The sequence below is a fragment of the Leguminivora glycinivorella genome, chromosome 21 (assembly GCF_023078275.1).
Source record: "Leguminivora glycinivorella isolate SPB_JAAS2020 chromosome 21, LegGlyc_1.1, whole genome shotgun sequence".
Lineage (NCBI taxonomy): Eukaryota > Metazoa > Arthropoda > Insecta > Lepidoptera > Tortricidae > Leguminivora > Leguminivora glycinivorella.
The window spans coordinates 5,587,751-5,605,359 of record NC_062991.1 but is presented as its reverse complement, the minus strand read 5'-3'; the positions used below and the strand labels follow the sequence as shown (position 1 = coordinate 5,605,359).

Here is a 17,609-nt window from a genome sequence, read left to right as displayed (position 1 = left end):
CAATTTAGACTTTGACTTACGGCTCAGCCACGAGTGCCACGACATTGGTCTAAGCGCGACAGCGGTGAGCGGCGGCCATACATTGGAGCGAGACACAGCGATGGGACTTTTCATTCGCACGTATGGCTGCCGCTCACAGCTGTCGCGCTTAGACCAATGTCGTGGCTTGGCCGTTATCTAAATAGCTTTTTATTTTTGAGGTTATCTCGTCCTGTCCGTCAGGTTCATGCTACGAAGTGCTACGCCGTAGGCCATAGCGTAACCTTTCCGGTATGTATGTAGCTCGAATTTTTCGTAGAGGCAAAGAGAATCGAGTATTGTAGAGAGTTACTGTCAAAGTAAAATCACAGTGCCATCTCTCGACATAGGCTTACAACTTTTGAACCTCAGTTTTGACAATTTGGCCCATATTCTAAGCTTGATATGTGTTAAAATGTCAAATATTAATATTAGCGCCATCTAGCTGAGCGTACCCTAAAGGTGTAATGCCATCTAGGCCACCGTACCTTTTTCTGTTCTGTATGGTACTGAGGTATGTTTATTTCTTAGACTTTATCTGTCTATACGGAGTTATATGTCTTTGGTAGAGGCGACTATCGGCGGCCCGATTCGAACATATGTATACATCAATAATTTACTCTAAATACGATATTGTTGGGATAAGTAATTGGAAAAAGTGACGGGGTATTCTTGCTTCTTGCAATATTAGATCACAATTCTGAGTGAATTTATGTTAAGTAAAAAAAAAATTGAAAATTAATATTTAAAAAAAATACTTAAATGTCAAACAAATCTACCATGTGGTCCATGTGGATGGAGATGCGTATAGCAGGTATGCGAGATGGGTTCAATCGTGGCGTGGCTGCAGTATCACATATTCGTTTTCTGTCAACCCTCTATTAGTAAACAAAGACATATATAACTCCGTATAGACAGATAAAGTCTAAAAAAAAACGTACCTCAGTACCATACACAAAAAGGTACGCTGGCCTAGTTGGTATAACACCTTTGGGGTACGCTCGGCTAGATGGCGCTAATATTAATATTTGACATTTTAAAACATATCAAGCTAGGAATATGGGTCAAATTGTCAAAACTGAGGTTCAAAAGTTTGTCTATGTCAAGAGATGGCAGTCTATGCACTGTGATTACACATTTTACTTCGACAGTAACTCTCTATAATACTCGATCCTCTTTGTTAGTAAATAAGAGTGGAGAGAGAGGCGCTGAAAATTGATCAATTTCAAGTTCTCTGCCTACCTCTTTTGAAAACACAGGCGTGCGTTTATTTATGTATGTTTTCCGTTTATTTATTATTATTTTATTATTATTATATACTCGTACAGTCGACAAATATTACAATTTATCAAAACTGTTAACAGTTTTTTTCAAAGATTTCAAAGATTTTTTTTTATTTGTTCGTTCAACATAGGTAAGTTACTTTACACTTTTAGTTTGACTGCTGGATAAGAGTATTTTATTAAAAATCATTACAGGAAGTAATATCTAATTAAATTTAAAATTAGAACTTAACAAGTTACTATGGCAGGCTATTTGATAAATACATTTTTAATTATCTCTTAAATTTATCCGTGGTCCCAGTAGGGCCGAGTATTTTGAAATGCAATGTAACGTTTTACAAATATATCAAATCTAATTATAGGGAGTAATGGTTAATTAAACGCGTGAGGCAATTAAGATCAAACACCGACTTCCGGTCTGTAATTACATGAACGACCAGATTCAATATTGTGTATAAATAAACAAGAGGCCAATTTAAACTAACACTGACACCAAAATGATAATTATATTTATCTACATAACATCCAACCTTAGGCTTGCCACAGACAGTCTTAAAAATTCATAATCTTAAAAAAAAATTGTATGCAATGTGCGTTGTATGTCTAACGTCGTCATTGGCAAAATCCCTCCTGCCAAAAGAGGGGAAAGCCATAAAAAAAAAAGACTGTCTGTGGCAAGCCATAGATTAAATATAAGAAGATCATACCGTCCCATATATTAAAATGAGACCGCCTAAGAACACGCATACACTACACAACCAACCAACCAACATAATATGAGATCGAAAAAACTAACAATGAGTACGGGCGGAGAGTATGGAAATGCACATTACCGCGGATACTGAATAGATTTCCAAATGAATTGATAGACTCATTAGAAAGTCGAACCTGTAGCCAAGCTTACTGAAGTTTTTGCTGAAAAAACACTTATTAAAAACGAAAAAACTTAATAATGTATAAATAAAATAAATAACAATTCATCTGTACCTAGACTCCTTAACTCAAACAATCTTTTCAATTTAAGATTAGCAGTTAAGTTCATAAATGCATGTACGTTTCTTAGAAATAAACAGATTATTTTTTTTTAACACCGCCGCATTTTTTTGAAAATGCAAAAAAAATGTCTTGTAGCTTTCGATTACACTTGTAGATAGCGTTAAGTGTCACTTTTGACACATATTTATGGCTCGAAAGTGACACTTAACGCTAATCTACAAATAATTGATGGCAACAAGGCATTTTTTGTGGCGCCATCTATGTGTGGCGTAGTGTGTGCGCGTTCTTAGGTGGTCCCATTTTAATGTATGGGATGGTGTGATCTTCTTATATAAGGTCCTAATTTATTAGATGCAGATATTTTTACAGCTGATAGTACTCGGTCTCTGGAGTATATTAAACCGTGAAACATTATAGCTTTTACGATGTTTTTTTGGAGAAAACGGAAAAACAAATTTGCTACGTAAAAACACCCTGTTTATGTGATTATTAAATGAAAACTCATTGAACAGATTCTAGTACCTCTTTTACGTACCACTTAACTGTAACTGGCCACTTCAATGACATGTGCAGTTTTCCCGCCGAACCTTTACGACATTTACAACAAACAATTATGAAACAATTGTTGACATGACAGACAGTGTTATTGTGACATGTGATAATGCACATGATGATTTTTTTTAGACGAAATTATAATTAATTTTTTTGTTAGGAAAATGAAATCAAAAAAGTTACATGAAAAGATTTCTTAATTTATATTTAAAGTTAATTATTTTAATGTAAAGTATCATGTGTTAAAATATCTGCAACTAATAAATTAGGACCTTATATATACAGTGAAACCTGGTTAAGTGGGACCTGGATAAGTGAGAAACCTCTTTAGCTGGGACCCAAGGTGCGGTCCCGACACTTTCGCACCGATTTACCTCTGTTAGTGAGACAAAACAGACCTCTATAACTGAGATAGCCTTTTCGATTTTTTAGTCACATTTCCCTCTATTAGTGAGACAGAGCGTGTATTTTACCTCTGTTACTGAGACTATATTTGAAATGTATATTCACTTAATTGTTTGTTAAGAATTTTATAGAAATTTACCTCTGTATCTGAGATACAGTCAGTCTATGACCTCTGTAACTTGGACTTTATTGAAAATCTATTTCCATATTTTTAATAACTCTTTACGCGATTGATTCTTTGTGTTTAGGTGAGTTTAAGGGTTTTCTTTTAAGTAATTAAAACTAAAATTTCGATTTGTAACATAAAAATTATAAAATAAAATATAAAATATAACTTTCATAATATAAAATTTCTATGACACAATGACATATGACATGTCTTATATATTATTTAAAGGCTTATTTACCTTTTCTTTTAGCATGCAACTAATAATAACTATATGAAAAACACCTTATCACCTCTATAACTGACACATCCACTATTCTGGCCTCTATTAGTGATACCCTCTGTAAGTGAGACAAACTTTGTATTATACCTATCTAACTGAGACCCTGAATAAGTGGAATACCTCTTTAAGTGAGATAAATTTTGTCGTCCCTTGAAGTCTCACTTATCCAGGTTTCACTGTATAAGTAATCTATGATCCAACGCATCCGTATTATAAGTTCTCTACAAAGAGGATTATGTACATATATAGAGAGTTACTGTCAAAGCAAAATGTGTAGTTTTAGGGTCCCCCCACATCTAGCGTCTCGCGAGCGTCACGTCGGGCCAACTGTATGGAAAAAGACGCCGCGTCGACGCGACGTCGACGCGGCGTCAGGCTTTGCCCATACAGTTGGCCCGACGCGACGCTCGCGAGACGCTAGATGTGGGGGGACCCTTGTGCATAGACTGCCATCTCTCGACACAGGCTTAAAACTTTTGAACCTCAGTTTTGACAATTTGGTCCATATTCTTAAATTGTGTGTGCTAAAATGTAAAATATTAATATTAGCGCCATCTAGCCGAGCGTTCCCCAAAAGTGTAACGCCATCTAGGCCACCGTACCTTTTTAGGGTTCCGTAGTCAACTAGGAACCCTTATAGTTTCGCCATGTCTGTCTGTCCGTCCGTCCGTCCGCGGATAATCTCAGTAACCGTTAGCAATAGAAAGCTGAAATTTGGTAACAATATGTATATCAATCACGCCAACAAAGTGCAAAAATAAAAAATGGAAAAAAATGTTTTATTAGGGTACCCCCCCTACATGTAAAGTGGGGGCTAATATGTTTTTTCATTCCAACCCCAAAGTGTGGTATATTTTTGGATAGGTATTTAAAAAAGAATAAGGGTTTACTTAGATTGTTTTATGATAATATTAATATTTTCGGAAATAATCGCTCCTAAAGGAAAAAAAATTGCGTCCCCCCCCTCTAACTTTTGAACCATATGTTTAAAAAATATGAAAAAAATCACATAAGTAGAACTTTATAAAGACTTTCTAGGAAAATTGTTTTGAACTTGATAGGTTCAGTAGTTTTTGAGAAAAATACGGAAAACTACGGAACCCTACACTGAGCGTGACCCGACACGCTCTTGGCCGGTTTTTTCTGTATGGTTCTGAGATTCTGTCTATACGGAGTTACATATGTCTTTGGTTCTCTATAATATACTTAGGAGCAATACGCAAATGGCCCATACTAAGAAACCTGTAGGTATATTGCCCGTCTGTAATTTAACCCGTATCCCACAGTCGACTTCTACGAAACTCATGGTAAGAAAGGGGGTGGTGAAATTTTTAACTCGTCAGCACTTTCGTATACAACCTTATTTAATGCCAACATTTCCTTAAACTACTGTAAGTTTATCCCAAGGATTATTTATATTATAGGATTTACAATCTTCATACTAAGAATCGTACCTCCATTTTTAGCGCCATCTATAAGAGGTACTATCATAACTATACTGATGATGCCTACAAATAAATTTTTTCATAATGTGTATTGACGTGATATCATGATATTAAAATAAAAAAGCATGTCATTTGTTCTTATTAAAAATAAAAACACGCTAAAATACTTAGAGCTTTTTTGTATGGGCTTGTCTGTCTCAGTGTTATATGGTCCTTGGTTTATCTTATCTAATTTTAGTATGTACGTTACGTTTTTTCTAATAAAATCTATCCCATTCATTTATCAAGTTCGGACACCCGTCTAAACGCTCGAACACGGAAATACTAGACTATCGCGATAAACCATTGTTATTACTGTATTGTACACGACCACTATAACTAGGCCCCCACCCTGTCACTAGTTCAATCGAAACTTAAAACGAACGGGAACATAGACTGGGCGTAACGGCTCTTCGTTCACTGGTTTACACTGCCAATGCCATCTAGCGGAGAATGTCAAAGGTTATAGTCTGACATTTAAAAGCGCTGTCAAAGATATTGGACTTAATTTGATATGATGTGGGTATATGCAAATGTCGATTTTGAACGTAAAGGGGTCTTTGGGCGTGAATTATTGACGGTATGAGTTGGTGTCGCGGTGTTGTTGTCTAAGTGTTACTTAAGTACTTTCGCAAAGTTCGGATGAATGAAAATGTTCTGATTGATAATGTCGATACCTCTAAGCTATAAAGTGTTACGGGATGAAATTGGGACAGGTAAAATGCGGGACGGTTTAAACGGGACCAATGGCAACCGTAAATATAATAGGTAGCTACCAACTTGAGTAGTCGAACAACAGAATTAAGCGAGAAAACCGTCTATATTATTTACCGGTAACCTCTAAATCATGGGTGAACTCTTCTGGGCGAGCTCATTCCATCGTATAGACCACGTCTTTGCCTTTGGCTTGTTTGTGGCCAAGAGTAAGCCCATTTATAATAATCTCGAGAGACTCTCGCTAGGTGGTTGGATCAAGGGTCAGATGCAGAGGGCGGTGATCTTGGACACGGCGCGGATAGTCCGACGGTTCCTCTCTCTGCAGCCCTAACCACCGGCAGGTTGGGCCCTGCCCCGCTGCTGGCGGCACCCTAGGTTAGGTTTTTTAAAATATGTTTATATTTTTTTATTGTTTTGCAAGTGGTTTTGTATTTTACTTTTATATTCGTATTATAAATAGCCTAGCCTTAAAGATTTAAAAGAAATAAAGAGAATAATAATAAAAAAGTGATGTTTATTTCTTAGGTTGGTAGTTTTTGTTGAAACCAATTTCCTAAGAAAATATTCTAGCAAAAAATAATACAGGCAATTTTCATTAACAATTTAATACAGCAAATTAGCTCCGTAATAATAAGCAATGTACGTAAGTGCTCAAATAACCGGACGCTCCCGCCATTACTTTTAAAACCTTATTTAATAGCTACTAAAAACTTTAATCCACAAATAGCCGAAGATTTACGAGCCATCAAGCTTTGTCTTCGCATTTACCTCTTGACCGATTTCGAAAAAATAAATATAATCTTTATTACACGTTACAATGTGAGGAAAACACGTAAAAACGGTATGTAAATAAATAAAAGTCGGCCATGCTGAGGCGACGCCATCTGTTGGCGAGTAGCGGGTTTTATTTGAACTTTTATACGGTGCGGGAGATTGATCGATGGAGTAATTCGAAATTTAAACGAACTAAATTAAAATGAGAATACGAACTTGTGACGTAAAACTAGGTTACGAAATCAAAACATGTGACTTTTAAACCTCATTGTTAGAAAAATAGAGCTGATTGTCAATAATTTATTATGTTTCACTCGGTGACAAAATTTGTTTAACCTAAGTGCCTTGAAACCCTCGCAACGCTTATGATTCCACATTTTGAACCACTCGTTATACTCGCGGTTCAATATTGGAATCTTTCGCTCACTATCAATGTCTAAAAAAGGGGTACCTAGGCAAAGCAAAAGACTGCCTCTTTTCCTCTACCCACCCCTTTTGGGAATACAGGCGTGCGATTATGACATGCATGTATGTTTGTTTAATCTTGCGTGTACGAATCCGTTTAATCTTTGGTTATGATACTACAATGAACGAAGGTCGTATCAAAATAAAATTAAAAACGTAATAAGTTGTTGAATTTTAAACGGCCTCCAAAATTTGCCGAAGAAAAAACTAAAAATACATTGTATATTGAAATTTTATTAAATGAAAGAAACGAAACTAGTTACTTCGCCGATTTTTACTTAGATACGAGTACCTACAATAAAATTTATTGTTTGTCTGGGTGTGATTTTAAAGCAACTTTACTGCAAATTTTATGGACCTGCTCCCAGACTATTTCATTTCCTTTCATTTTCATTATAGAATGGAATAGAATAGACTTTCTTTATTTGCCAGAATACGACCCTACCCATACCCTACCATAGTGTTGTGTTCCTGCCGGTGAGTAAGGCTGCCAGAGCTCAACGAGGGTGCGGTGTGCTGATGACGGGAGGACTTACGGAACCAACTTGTTCCGTCTATTGTCCTTTGAGTCGTCGGCAACCCAAACCCTCCTTAGAACTTGTACATAACACAGCAAAAGGGAATGTACAAGTTTCTAATGGGGTGGCAACGCGCTTGTGACACTGTTTGAGTTGCAGGCGTCCATAGGTTACGGTGACCGCTTTACATCAGGCGGGCCGTATGCTTGTTTGCCACCGACGTAGTATTAAAATAAAATATACGAATGGTACAGGATAGGATTAATCTCGAATGTCATTGGTCCGAAACGGGATGAACCAGTGACCTTCAGATTGAAAGTCTTATAATATAATATAATATATTATATCTTACTACTGGGCCACCAGCACTTTTTACCTAGGGTAGTTGTACCATTAGATGACCGATACCCAAAAGACGACCGATGGGTAAAAATGTAAGGGGTAAGTATAATACATAAATATTATATTTGACGACCGGTCTGGCGCAGTCGGTAGTGACCCTGCCTGCTGCGCCGCGGTCCCGGGTTCGAATCCCGGTAAGGGCATTTATTTGTGTGATGAGCACAGTCTGTCATGGATGTTTTCTTTGTATATAAGTATTTGTATATTATATATATCGTTGTCTGAGTACCCACAACACAAGCCTTCTTGAGCTTACCGTGGGACTCAGTCAATCTGTGTAAGAATGTCCTATAATATTTATATTTATTTTATTTTAATTTAAAAATGCCTAAAATTCGGGACATTTTAGTTAGTAAAATCGGTCAAGAGCGTGTCGGGCAACGCTCAGTGTAGGGTTCCGTAGTTTCCCGTATTCTTTCGAAAACTGTTCAAACTATCAAGTTCAAAATAATTTTCCTAGAAAGTCTTTATAAAGTTCTAATTTTGTGATTTGTTCGTATTTTTTAAACTTATATGGTTCAAAAGTTAGAGGGGGGGACGCAATTTTTTTAACTTTTGGAGCGATTATTTCCGAAAACATTAAAGTATCAAGAAATGATTCTCGTAAACCCGTATTAATTTTTGAATACCTATCCAACAAATGGTTGAAATAAAAAAAAAACACTCCCCACTTTACGTGTAGGGGGGTACCCTAATGAAACATTTTTTTTCACTTTTTATTTTTGCAATTTGTCGGCGTGATTGATATACATATTGATACCAAATTTCAGCTTTCTAGTGTTAACGGTCACTGAGATTATCCGCAGACGTACGGACACACAGACATGGCGAAACTATAAGGGTGCCTAGTTGACTACGGAACCCTAAAAAATAGATTTAAAAACTACTGTAAGCCGATATATTGCGCAAGAAACTGTTATATTTATTACCTACACCGAAATAGCGTAACACCATGTTAACTCCCCGTAAATACATCGTAAACTATTTTCCAGCGATGAATCACTAAAAAGCGTAAAAAAGTGAAAACTAGCGTGCTAACAAATAATTGTTAAAAACGTATAAACGTATTTGCATAGTAATATAGCGAGATCCGCACGGTTGGTGACCCCTGCGCTCGGTAAATGTCAGGGGTCGTATCCTATGTAGGTTGCCGGCCCCTGGATTCCTTATTCAACCGTTTTGTTCTGAGGATATTTCTGTTTTAATGGATGATGCTATACTCTGTCAAACAAGTTTGTCAGTAAATAAGAACAAAGAAAACTATATGCATCCTTTTCTTTAGGGTGCTAGAGAAAAGGTTACCTATAGTTTTCTTAGTTCTTATTTACTGACAGACTTGGTTGACAGAGTATAGTAGGGTTTTATTAAATAACCACATATATTAAGAATATTAAGATCCTTAATAATTTAAACAATCGAAATTACATATATTAACAACCTTGCCCGTGACTTCGCTCGCGTTAAATTGAAAATATTCCAAATGTTCCATACAATTTTCCACCCCCATTTTAGAAAAGTGGGGGATTAGAAAGAAACAAAAATTTGCCTATTTCACTCTCCATCCCTTCAACTATCTCCACAATCAAGTCAATTTGTCGCTCCGTTTTGACGTGAAAGATGGACAAGATAACAGACACGCACTTTCCCATTTATAATATGAATAAAATAAAGTATGGATTATGTGTGTTAATAATTTAGACAATAGAAATTACATATATTATTTTTCCCCTCACTAGCTCGGAAACACGTGTTTTGTCTTTTAATATCAGCGGATAAAAACGCATTTTATCCACTAGTGGGTAAAGTAATTTGACCTTGCTTAAAGTCAAATTAACTGCTTTAAAATTGATAAAAGTAGGTGAATCTAGTAATAAAGACGATTTACCACCTGTGGAACTACTGGAAGCAGTGATAAACGCATTTTTTGCGTTGTAGTTTCCTCGCTATAGTGAGGGGAAAAGTTTTGTGTTACACTCGGGTGCAAATGTATTTTACTTCACTTTGCCCCCTTGTATAACAAATAACTATTAATACCTATAGCGGTTTTTAAAACCATGGGTCTGAATAACGACTTGGCTAGACACTTGTGAAGTTTACAAGACGAGAAAACTCATATAATTAAATTCTTATTTCTCAAGTCACTGCCGTATTCGAACAATAGGTCTAAGATGCAAGTAAGATGTCCCTGCGATTGACAGTGATCCGATCCGTATCGTATCCAGATCTAATATTTTAACGTTCGAATCGGGCTGCGTGTCTTAAACAGTTTTTACTTAGTTTTTAATGCAAGCAGTGTTGAGTATGTTTAATATTCGAATACAATGTATATTGTTACTGAATAAATGAAAATGAAATGAATGAAATTAAATGCGTGTCGAATTAATTTTAGCTACATTTTGTATTAATTACCTATCCTAAGCTATGTATGTCATTTTCTTTTCAACATGGTACCTACTTATTGTTACCTAACTTTCGATGAAATAATACCTGATACCTGTTTACAATTATTAGGTACTCGCGTTAGAAAGAGACAAATAGTAGCCTATGTCACTCTCCATCCCTTCAACTATCTCCACTTAAAAATTCACGACAATTCGTCGCTCCGTTTTGCCGTGAAGGACGGACAAACAAACAGACACACACACACTTTCCCATTTATAATATTAGTATGGATATTAAGGGGCATTCCACGAGAATGTCGCTTACAACATGCAATTTTTCTTATACATCTGAAGACGCCTAGGAAGCGAAGTTGTGTCTGATAACCTTTCATGACTTGGTTAACCAATTGGCAGTATTTCCTCGAGCTTTACGGGTTTGATTGAAGTAGCTGTCATACAAGGCAAAAGCATGTCGTAAGCGACTTTCTTGTGGAATGCCCCATAAAAGGTAGCTTTTTAAATTTAGATGGTTTGGATTGCACGAAGTTGTACATGAAAACTATCAGTCGAAGATCAGTTTTACCTAGTGATGTGCAAGTTGCGAAAACTTTCCAAAAAAATCTTAAATTTCATGAAAAGTTCACGAAAGTTTCACGAAAAATAAAGGAAATTCAAATTTATAAAATGGAAAGTTTCCATCCATACAATTGTCCATACAAAGAATGGAAAGTTTCCGAAGTTTTCCTATGTGAAAATTTCAGAAATTTGGAAATTTTCCGTCGGCACATCAGTAGTTTTACCCCCAAAGATCTTCAAGAAGATACGATTCTTTTTTTAATTGAATTTTGTAAGATTAAATTTGTAGACCTCTTATAAATTGTTTGTCAACGTATTTGTACTTGGCTACCCTGTACTTGCAAAGTTTCAGTAGGGCTATAAAATTATTAGAAGTAGGTTAAAATCATCTGACAAGATTTTATCACCTTGTTTGTTACAAGTTAATATAAGTTTGTAGTAGTAGTAGTAGTAATCACTTTATTGTGTACAACAGATTCATATACAGTTTACAGGAACAGAGGTACAAAGGCGAACTTATCCCTATAAGGGATCTCTTCCAGCTAACCTTAGATTAGATGAGAGGAACATTAAAGTAGGCAAGATAGACAAACTTACAGAAGTACAATAAAGGTCAGAAATAAACCAAAATAATGTCCACAAGTAAATAAACTACATAAATACTAAATAATATTATGAAATAAACTACATATACGAATACACAAATAAAATACGATAGATAAATATATATATACATAAATATGAAGATCGCAAGAAATATGTACTTCTCAAATAGGATAGTTTGATAAAGACTCTGTTTATTTAGGTAATTTGACTTTCAGATAAAACAAAAAATACATGCAGTAAGTTTCCTGCCAAGAATTTATTTTATGATTAAAACTTTTATCGTTAAGTGGATATAATTTTCAGGATAAAAATTTATATAACTGGGTACGTAGCCAAATGTCACAAACGCTCATGAAACGAAACGCTCGTAGATATCTATCTCTATCGCTCTTGCGTATTACGCCGTGTCTTGCGTGGGCGACGGTCGCGCGATGGTCGCGCGACGGCGATGTGACGCATACGAAATCAAACCTTATCGATATAGAAGTAGACGATGCGATGAGACGCGTCGCGCGACGGTCGCGCGACCGTCGCCCACGCAAGACACGGCGTTAGCGCGACAGAGCCGGACTACCTTTCGCGGCGTTTCGTTTTCGTTTCGCGTCGTAGAAATGCCATTTGGCTACGGGGCCAGATACGAACATGTACAGTAGAGGTCATACATATAATTATGTAAAATTTTTCACGTTATGGAACGGTTTATTTGTTGCCATGTGTTTATTTTTTTTGTGTTTTAGTATGATTAGTTTTGATTTATTCTTTTAATTTGAGATTATTTTCATGACATAGTTTTCCACACGCCCACTATGTTAACTATTTGAAATAAAAGCATTTCAAATAGAAATACAAAATACAGAATATCTGACATAGTTTAGTTTTCGTATTTTTATTTTTGTGTTGCTATGACGTTAAAGATTTTTGAATTGAATTGAATTGAATTCAATGAAAGTGAGTAAAGCAGAAGTTTGTCAGGATCGTAGCAAATGGAAATCCCTGATCTCTGCCTACCCCTCTAGAAAACAGGCGTTCTTAGCAAAAGAAATGCATCCCATTTCTAAGCACAAAAGAGTCATCACAGATCTCTAACACAAATTCCGTTAGCTATTCAAGCGCTTAGCATTCGTTGTATGGAATGGTTTAAGGGATAATCGCCCAAAAGGGGGGATTAAGGAGGGTCGGATACCTTTGACGTCAGACGTAAATTAATTCGATTTGTATGGTTATGGTTATTTTGGTAGCTGATTTTATATTCTGCACTGAGAGAAATTTGCATTGTGAATTTAACAAGTTCGACTTGTTGCGGTTTATCCGTTTGAATCAGCCAAACGTATGTTTAAAACAATATGTGTCAGGTTGTTTTTATAAAATCGACTTGTTGATTCAAATATATTGCCGATTCAAATGACAAGTAGCTTGTTGTTTGAACCAAAGAGCACGTAGGCTCTATTTTAACCAAAAAACTAGTTGAACGAACATGAAAACTGGTTGTATTTTCTCTCAGTGTGGGTACTCTGGTGACGTTTTATATTTTTTTTATCCAGAGGTCGGGGGTTCGAACCCCGGCTAGCACCAATGAGTTTTTCGGAACCTATGTACTTACGAAATGTCATTTGATATCTGCCTGTGGCTATTATAACCTGTGCTATAATTTTTTTTCTATTATGTAATTTTTTTTCTCACTATTTTGACTTAATGTTCATTACTAGCTTTAGTTGTTGCACTTTATATTATATTATACCGATATTTTTTTTTTATGTTTCTTCAAATATTATGTTTTGTTTTTGTGTGCCTAGATTTAAGATGTAATATTGTTATTGAATAAATAAATATGAATATGAATATGAATATAAATATATTCGGTGAAGAAAAAAATGGCGAGGAAACCGTACTATTAACAAATAAGCCCTAGTTATCCTGCGGGTTCGAAGATCAGATGGCAGCACGTCTCTTTCGTAAAACTAGTGCCTTGCCAAATACTGAGATTAGTTGTCAAAGCGGATCCCAGGCTCTCATGAGCTGGGGCAAATGCCAGGATAATGCAAGATAAATAAATAAATATTATAGGACATTCTTACACAGATTGACTGAGTCCCACGGTAAGCTCAAGAAGGCTTGTATTGTGGGTACTCAGACAACGATATATATAATATGTAAATACTTGATTATAAAAATAGCAACAAGACGGAACGGAAATAACTTTTAAAGTGTTTAGAATACAGTTGAATTGAGCAGAAATTACATGCATTTTGGCGTTACTTTAGTTACCGCCCTAAGACACAAAGCAATGCTTTACTTGCCTATGTCATAACTTTAACGTGTTATATGCCTAATGTATAATTTTACAATAATTGTTAATTTCTTTCTTTTAGAACTTGTATCGTAATTTAAAACGTATTGCTTTATTGAATGTTCCTCTTATAAAAGATAAAGATTACAAATTGATTGTAATCTTTATATTTAGACTGTTCAATCCCATTTTAGCAAAATTTATATAAAATAAAAATTCTCAGCAAGAAAAATGGCTCTACAAAGTTAGGCAAAAGTGAGATATTTTAATAATATAAAAACGTGAACGGAATCGAAAATTAACTTATTCTAAATGCGAATGTAAATGAAGGTCCTACGTTCGATTCCCGAAAGTTGTGTAAATGAATTCAGTAAATTAGTACATTATTTCCGATTTTCAGCTTCTTTTCACGTTTTTATCCCCCGACGCAAAAAGACGGGGCTCTGTCTGTCTGTCTGTCTGTGGCATCGTAGCTCCCGAACGGATGAACCTATTTAGATTTATTTTTTTTTTGTTTGAAAGCTGAGTTAGTCGGGAGTGTTCTTAGCCATGTTTCATGAAAATCCGTCCACTATGTCGCGGTCGGGGGTTTTTCAAAATTTTAATTTTGTGGTTAGGTTATTCTACTGTTTCAGTTCAATATTAATAGGGTGCATTGGGATAATTTTGAAGCACAGCAATGCGCGGGTAATTTCGAAAGGTGAATATGGAAATTTGGTGATTTTTATGTGACTTTCGAAATTAGACGACTTTTGAAATGTACCCTATTTGGGTGTAATTAAGATTAGAATAAAATTCCTCTAAGTTACATAGTAAGAACCAACTCTATGTATTTTACTCATAGTTATTTGTTTTACAAGGAGGCAAAGTTGTTGTTTAACCGCACGTGCCAATATTGATACCCGAGCAGGCGAAAGATTCCAGTATTGTCAAGTGTTGAAGAGTGCAAAGTAATTTCATATAAATTTTAACTTGATGTCTTAAGCTGGCTGGTAGAATTTACCAGTACCCTTTACCTTACGAATTTGAATCATACCTAAATATTGAATAAATTAATGCATTTGATTTAGTTTGATATTTTATAGTTTGATATTTAGTTAGTATTTTGTTCGTGTTGGTGTAGTGAAAAATTTTGTGTTGAACTCGGTGACATAAGTTTGTTTAACCTGCCTTGAAACCCTCGCAACGCTCAAGATTCCACATTCTGAACCATTCGCCACGCTCGCGGTTCAATATTGGAATCTTTCGCTTGCTCGGGTATCAATATTGGCACGTGCTGTTAAACAACAACTTTGCCCCCTTGTACAAAAAATAACTATTTTAATATTATAAATGAGACTAGGCTAACGAATAAATGTTTTTCTAATCAATATATACGTAGAGTTAAAGATGAATTGTACCTATTTATATACAACCAAATGGAACCTTGGAAGGAATATATTAAAACTCAAACTGACTAACAAAATATTTTTTTAAAGATTTTATTATAGAGATTATATTTAGTGACCGAGAGTTCCTTTTGATAGGAAAATAATGATTCGCGAATGACATGGATAGATGATTAATGAAATGTCTATACCAAATTAATGAAATGTTGATTTTGTCGGTGTTAAGTGTGTATATATTATTGGGATTATTGCCACGAAGTTGTCTGTATCGACTGGTTTTTAAATTAAACTTTTTCAAATTAAACTTTGTGGCGCAAATAATAGGATTGATTTTGCTTTCGATTGGACCAGATAAGAGCTTTGGAAAGTAAGCATGTAAAGTGTGCTTTTCAGAATTGGAGGCTACAAGGAAAAGAGCATTAAGAGAGGTCAAGTTTGCAGACGACTTTATACCTTATCTAGTAGAAATAAGGTCTACACTAGTTTTTGCTGTGGATTGGGTAGTTTTTTATGAGATTCAAATGTTACAGCATAGATAATACTTTACAAGTAAGACTTTGCTGAAAAGTCAATAGTTGCCCGTAGCGCCATCTGTTGTGAGATTCAAGCAGCGAGCTATCTTCTAGGTTACTAACGAAAATAGGCGAGTCTTTTCGTACATTGTCACATTACTACTCAAAATTAAACTTGCACGGAACATAAATACATTTGACACACTTTCGCGTCTGGCGAGTACTGAAAGTGATATCATTACAGTCGTGCTAATCGATCTCGTGGTTTTCGAAGGGGGAATCTAGGGAAATGTGTACTAGCGGGACTAGGGCTCGGATTATATTTATCCTTAAGTACTTACTGACCAGTTGGATCCAGAAACGTATAGTAAATATTGCTTATCGATCACAGTCACTCTAGGAGCACATTTGTACACCGAAACAAACGACGATTCTTACATAATTGGCAGCCATTGCCGCGTGCCGGCCACGAGACTATGGCCCTTATAGGCGCAGTGCATTAAGCACATATTTTTCCATTTTTCGTGCACGATATCGCTATTTCGGCGCTGCGCTGGCGGTTACAACCTTGAATTCGGAACGCACCTTTAATTTTAGCCGGTTAACCTAGATACGGGACCATTTGGAGTAAGGCGGATCGATAGTTCGCATGCGCGGTGGAGTTGTTTTAAAATAGTACGGCGGGTGGCTAGGTGTTGGGGCGCGAAGCGCGCTGGTGGCGATCGCTGGCGGCGGACTGAGAGTTTCGCCGCGGGCGCGCAGGCGCCCTGCCGACCGTCGCAGACCTACCACTAACCAACACTCTTCCCACCTATATTCCTTCCTCTTTCTTTTAACACTAACCAGATAAAGATAGCTCGAGACACCAAGCGACAACGAAAACAGTTTTCCAGGAAGGATTTCTATTGGTACATCGCCAATAACGATCGGGCTAACTCTCAGGTCTACATCAGCTCTTGGAGGGAACAGCTGGTTGTACCTGGATTGTACAGTCAACCAATTGGAACCCTAGGCCACTGTAGAACTATGTCACAGTGACGTTATAAATCAGATTGTAAGAAATCTATTACTGCTTGTCATTTCGACATAGTTGTAGAGTGTCCTAGGGTTCCAACTGATTGACTGTACATATCTATAGTTTAGTCTATAGAGTTGTCAAAAGGAAATCATATTTTCAGGAATATTGATTAGTTTCGGGCCTTTTTCAATTAGTTAGGAGTTTAAATGATAACAGCTGTCGGTAATGTCATAGGTCGGAAAGAGGGTCAGGAGGGTTTAGATCGTGTCTTTCGTGAAGACGCACGCCTTGAATCTTAAACTCATTTTATTAAAGGTTAATTTTGATAAATCCGCGCGACATTGCGGAAGACACGCACTGGGTTCATCGCCTGAAGTTGGGTGTAATTCTAAAACGTCTAAATATAAGTAAAATATAAAAGATCGAATTTTTATTATACTTATATATAAGGTTCGGATTAGGATATTATAATTATATTGATTTTTATCTAACTTCCAAATGAATTAATAGAGGTGGTCATCATTTTATATGGAATTTGACAAATGTCAGCCCACTAAACCTGAGTTAACTGGTTGGTTCAAGTGGGCCTGAATAACATAGCCTGCTAAAGCAAATTTTTTATTTACATATTTGTGAAACATGCTCAGTTTACATTGGTTTAAATAAAGAAATATACCTACATGAAACATGTGCATTTAGTTTTGATGTTTCCCGGGCAGCTACGAGCGTGCACCTTCTGCTTCCACCGTCCACCTTCCTTTTAGGAAAACCTCCTTTG

General features: G+C 36.1%; 1 protein-coding gene across 2 annotated transcripts in view; it reads right to left on the bottom strand.

The window, feature by feature from the left end:
• LOC125237451 (plasma membrane calcium-transporting ATPase 3) overlaps positions 1-16,542 on the bottom strand; it is a 284,836-nt gene extending 268,294 nt beyond the window's left edge. Inside the window, exon 1 of one of the 2 annotated variants that reach the window (XM_048144533.1) lies at positions 16,399-16,542. The gene's annotated coding sequence lies outside the window, so the exon portion shown is untranslated. Of the gene's footprint in view, positions 1-16,158; positions 16,175-16,398 lie in introns of those variants that run through there. The other variant, XM_048144534.1, reaches the window with a different exon arrangement.
• Between the last annotated feature and the right edge of the window lie 1,067 nt (positions 16,543-17,609).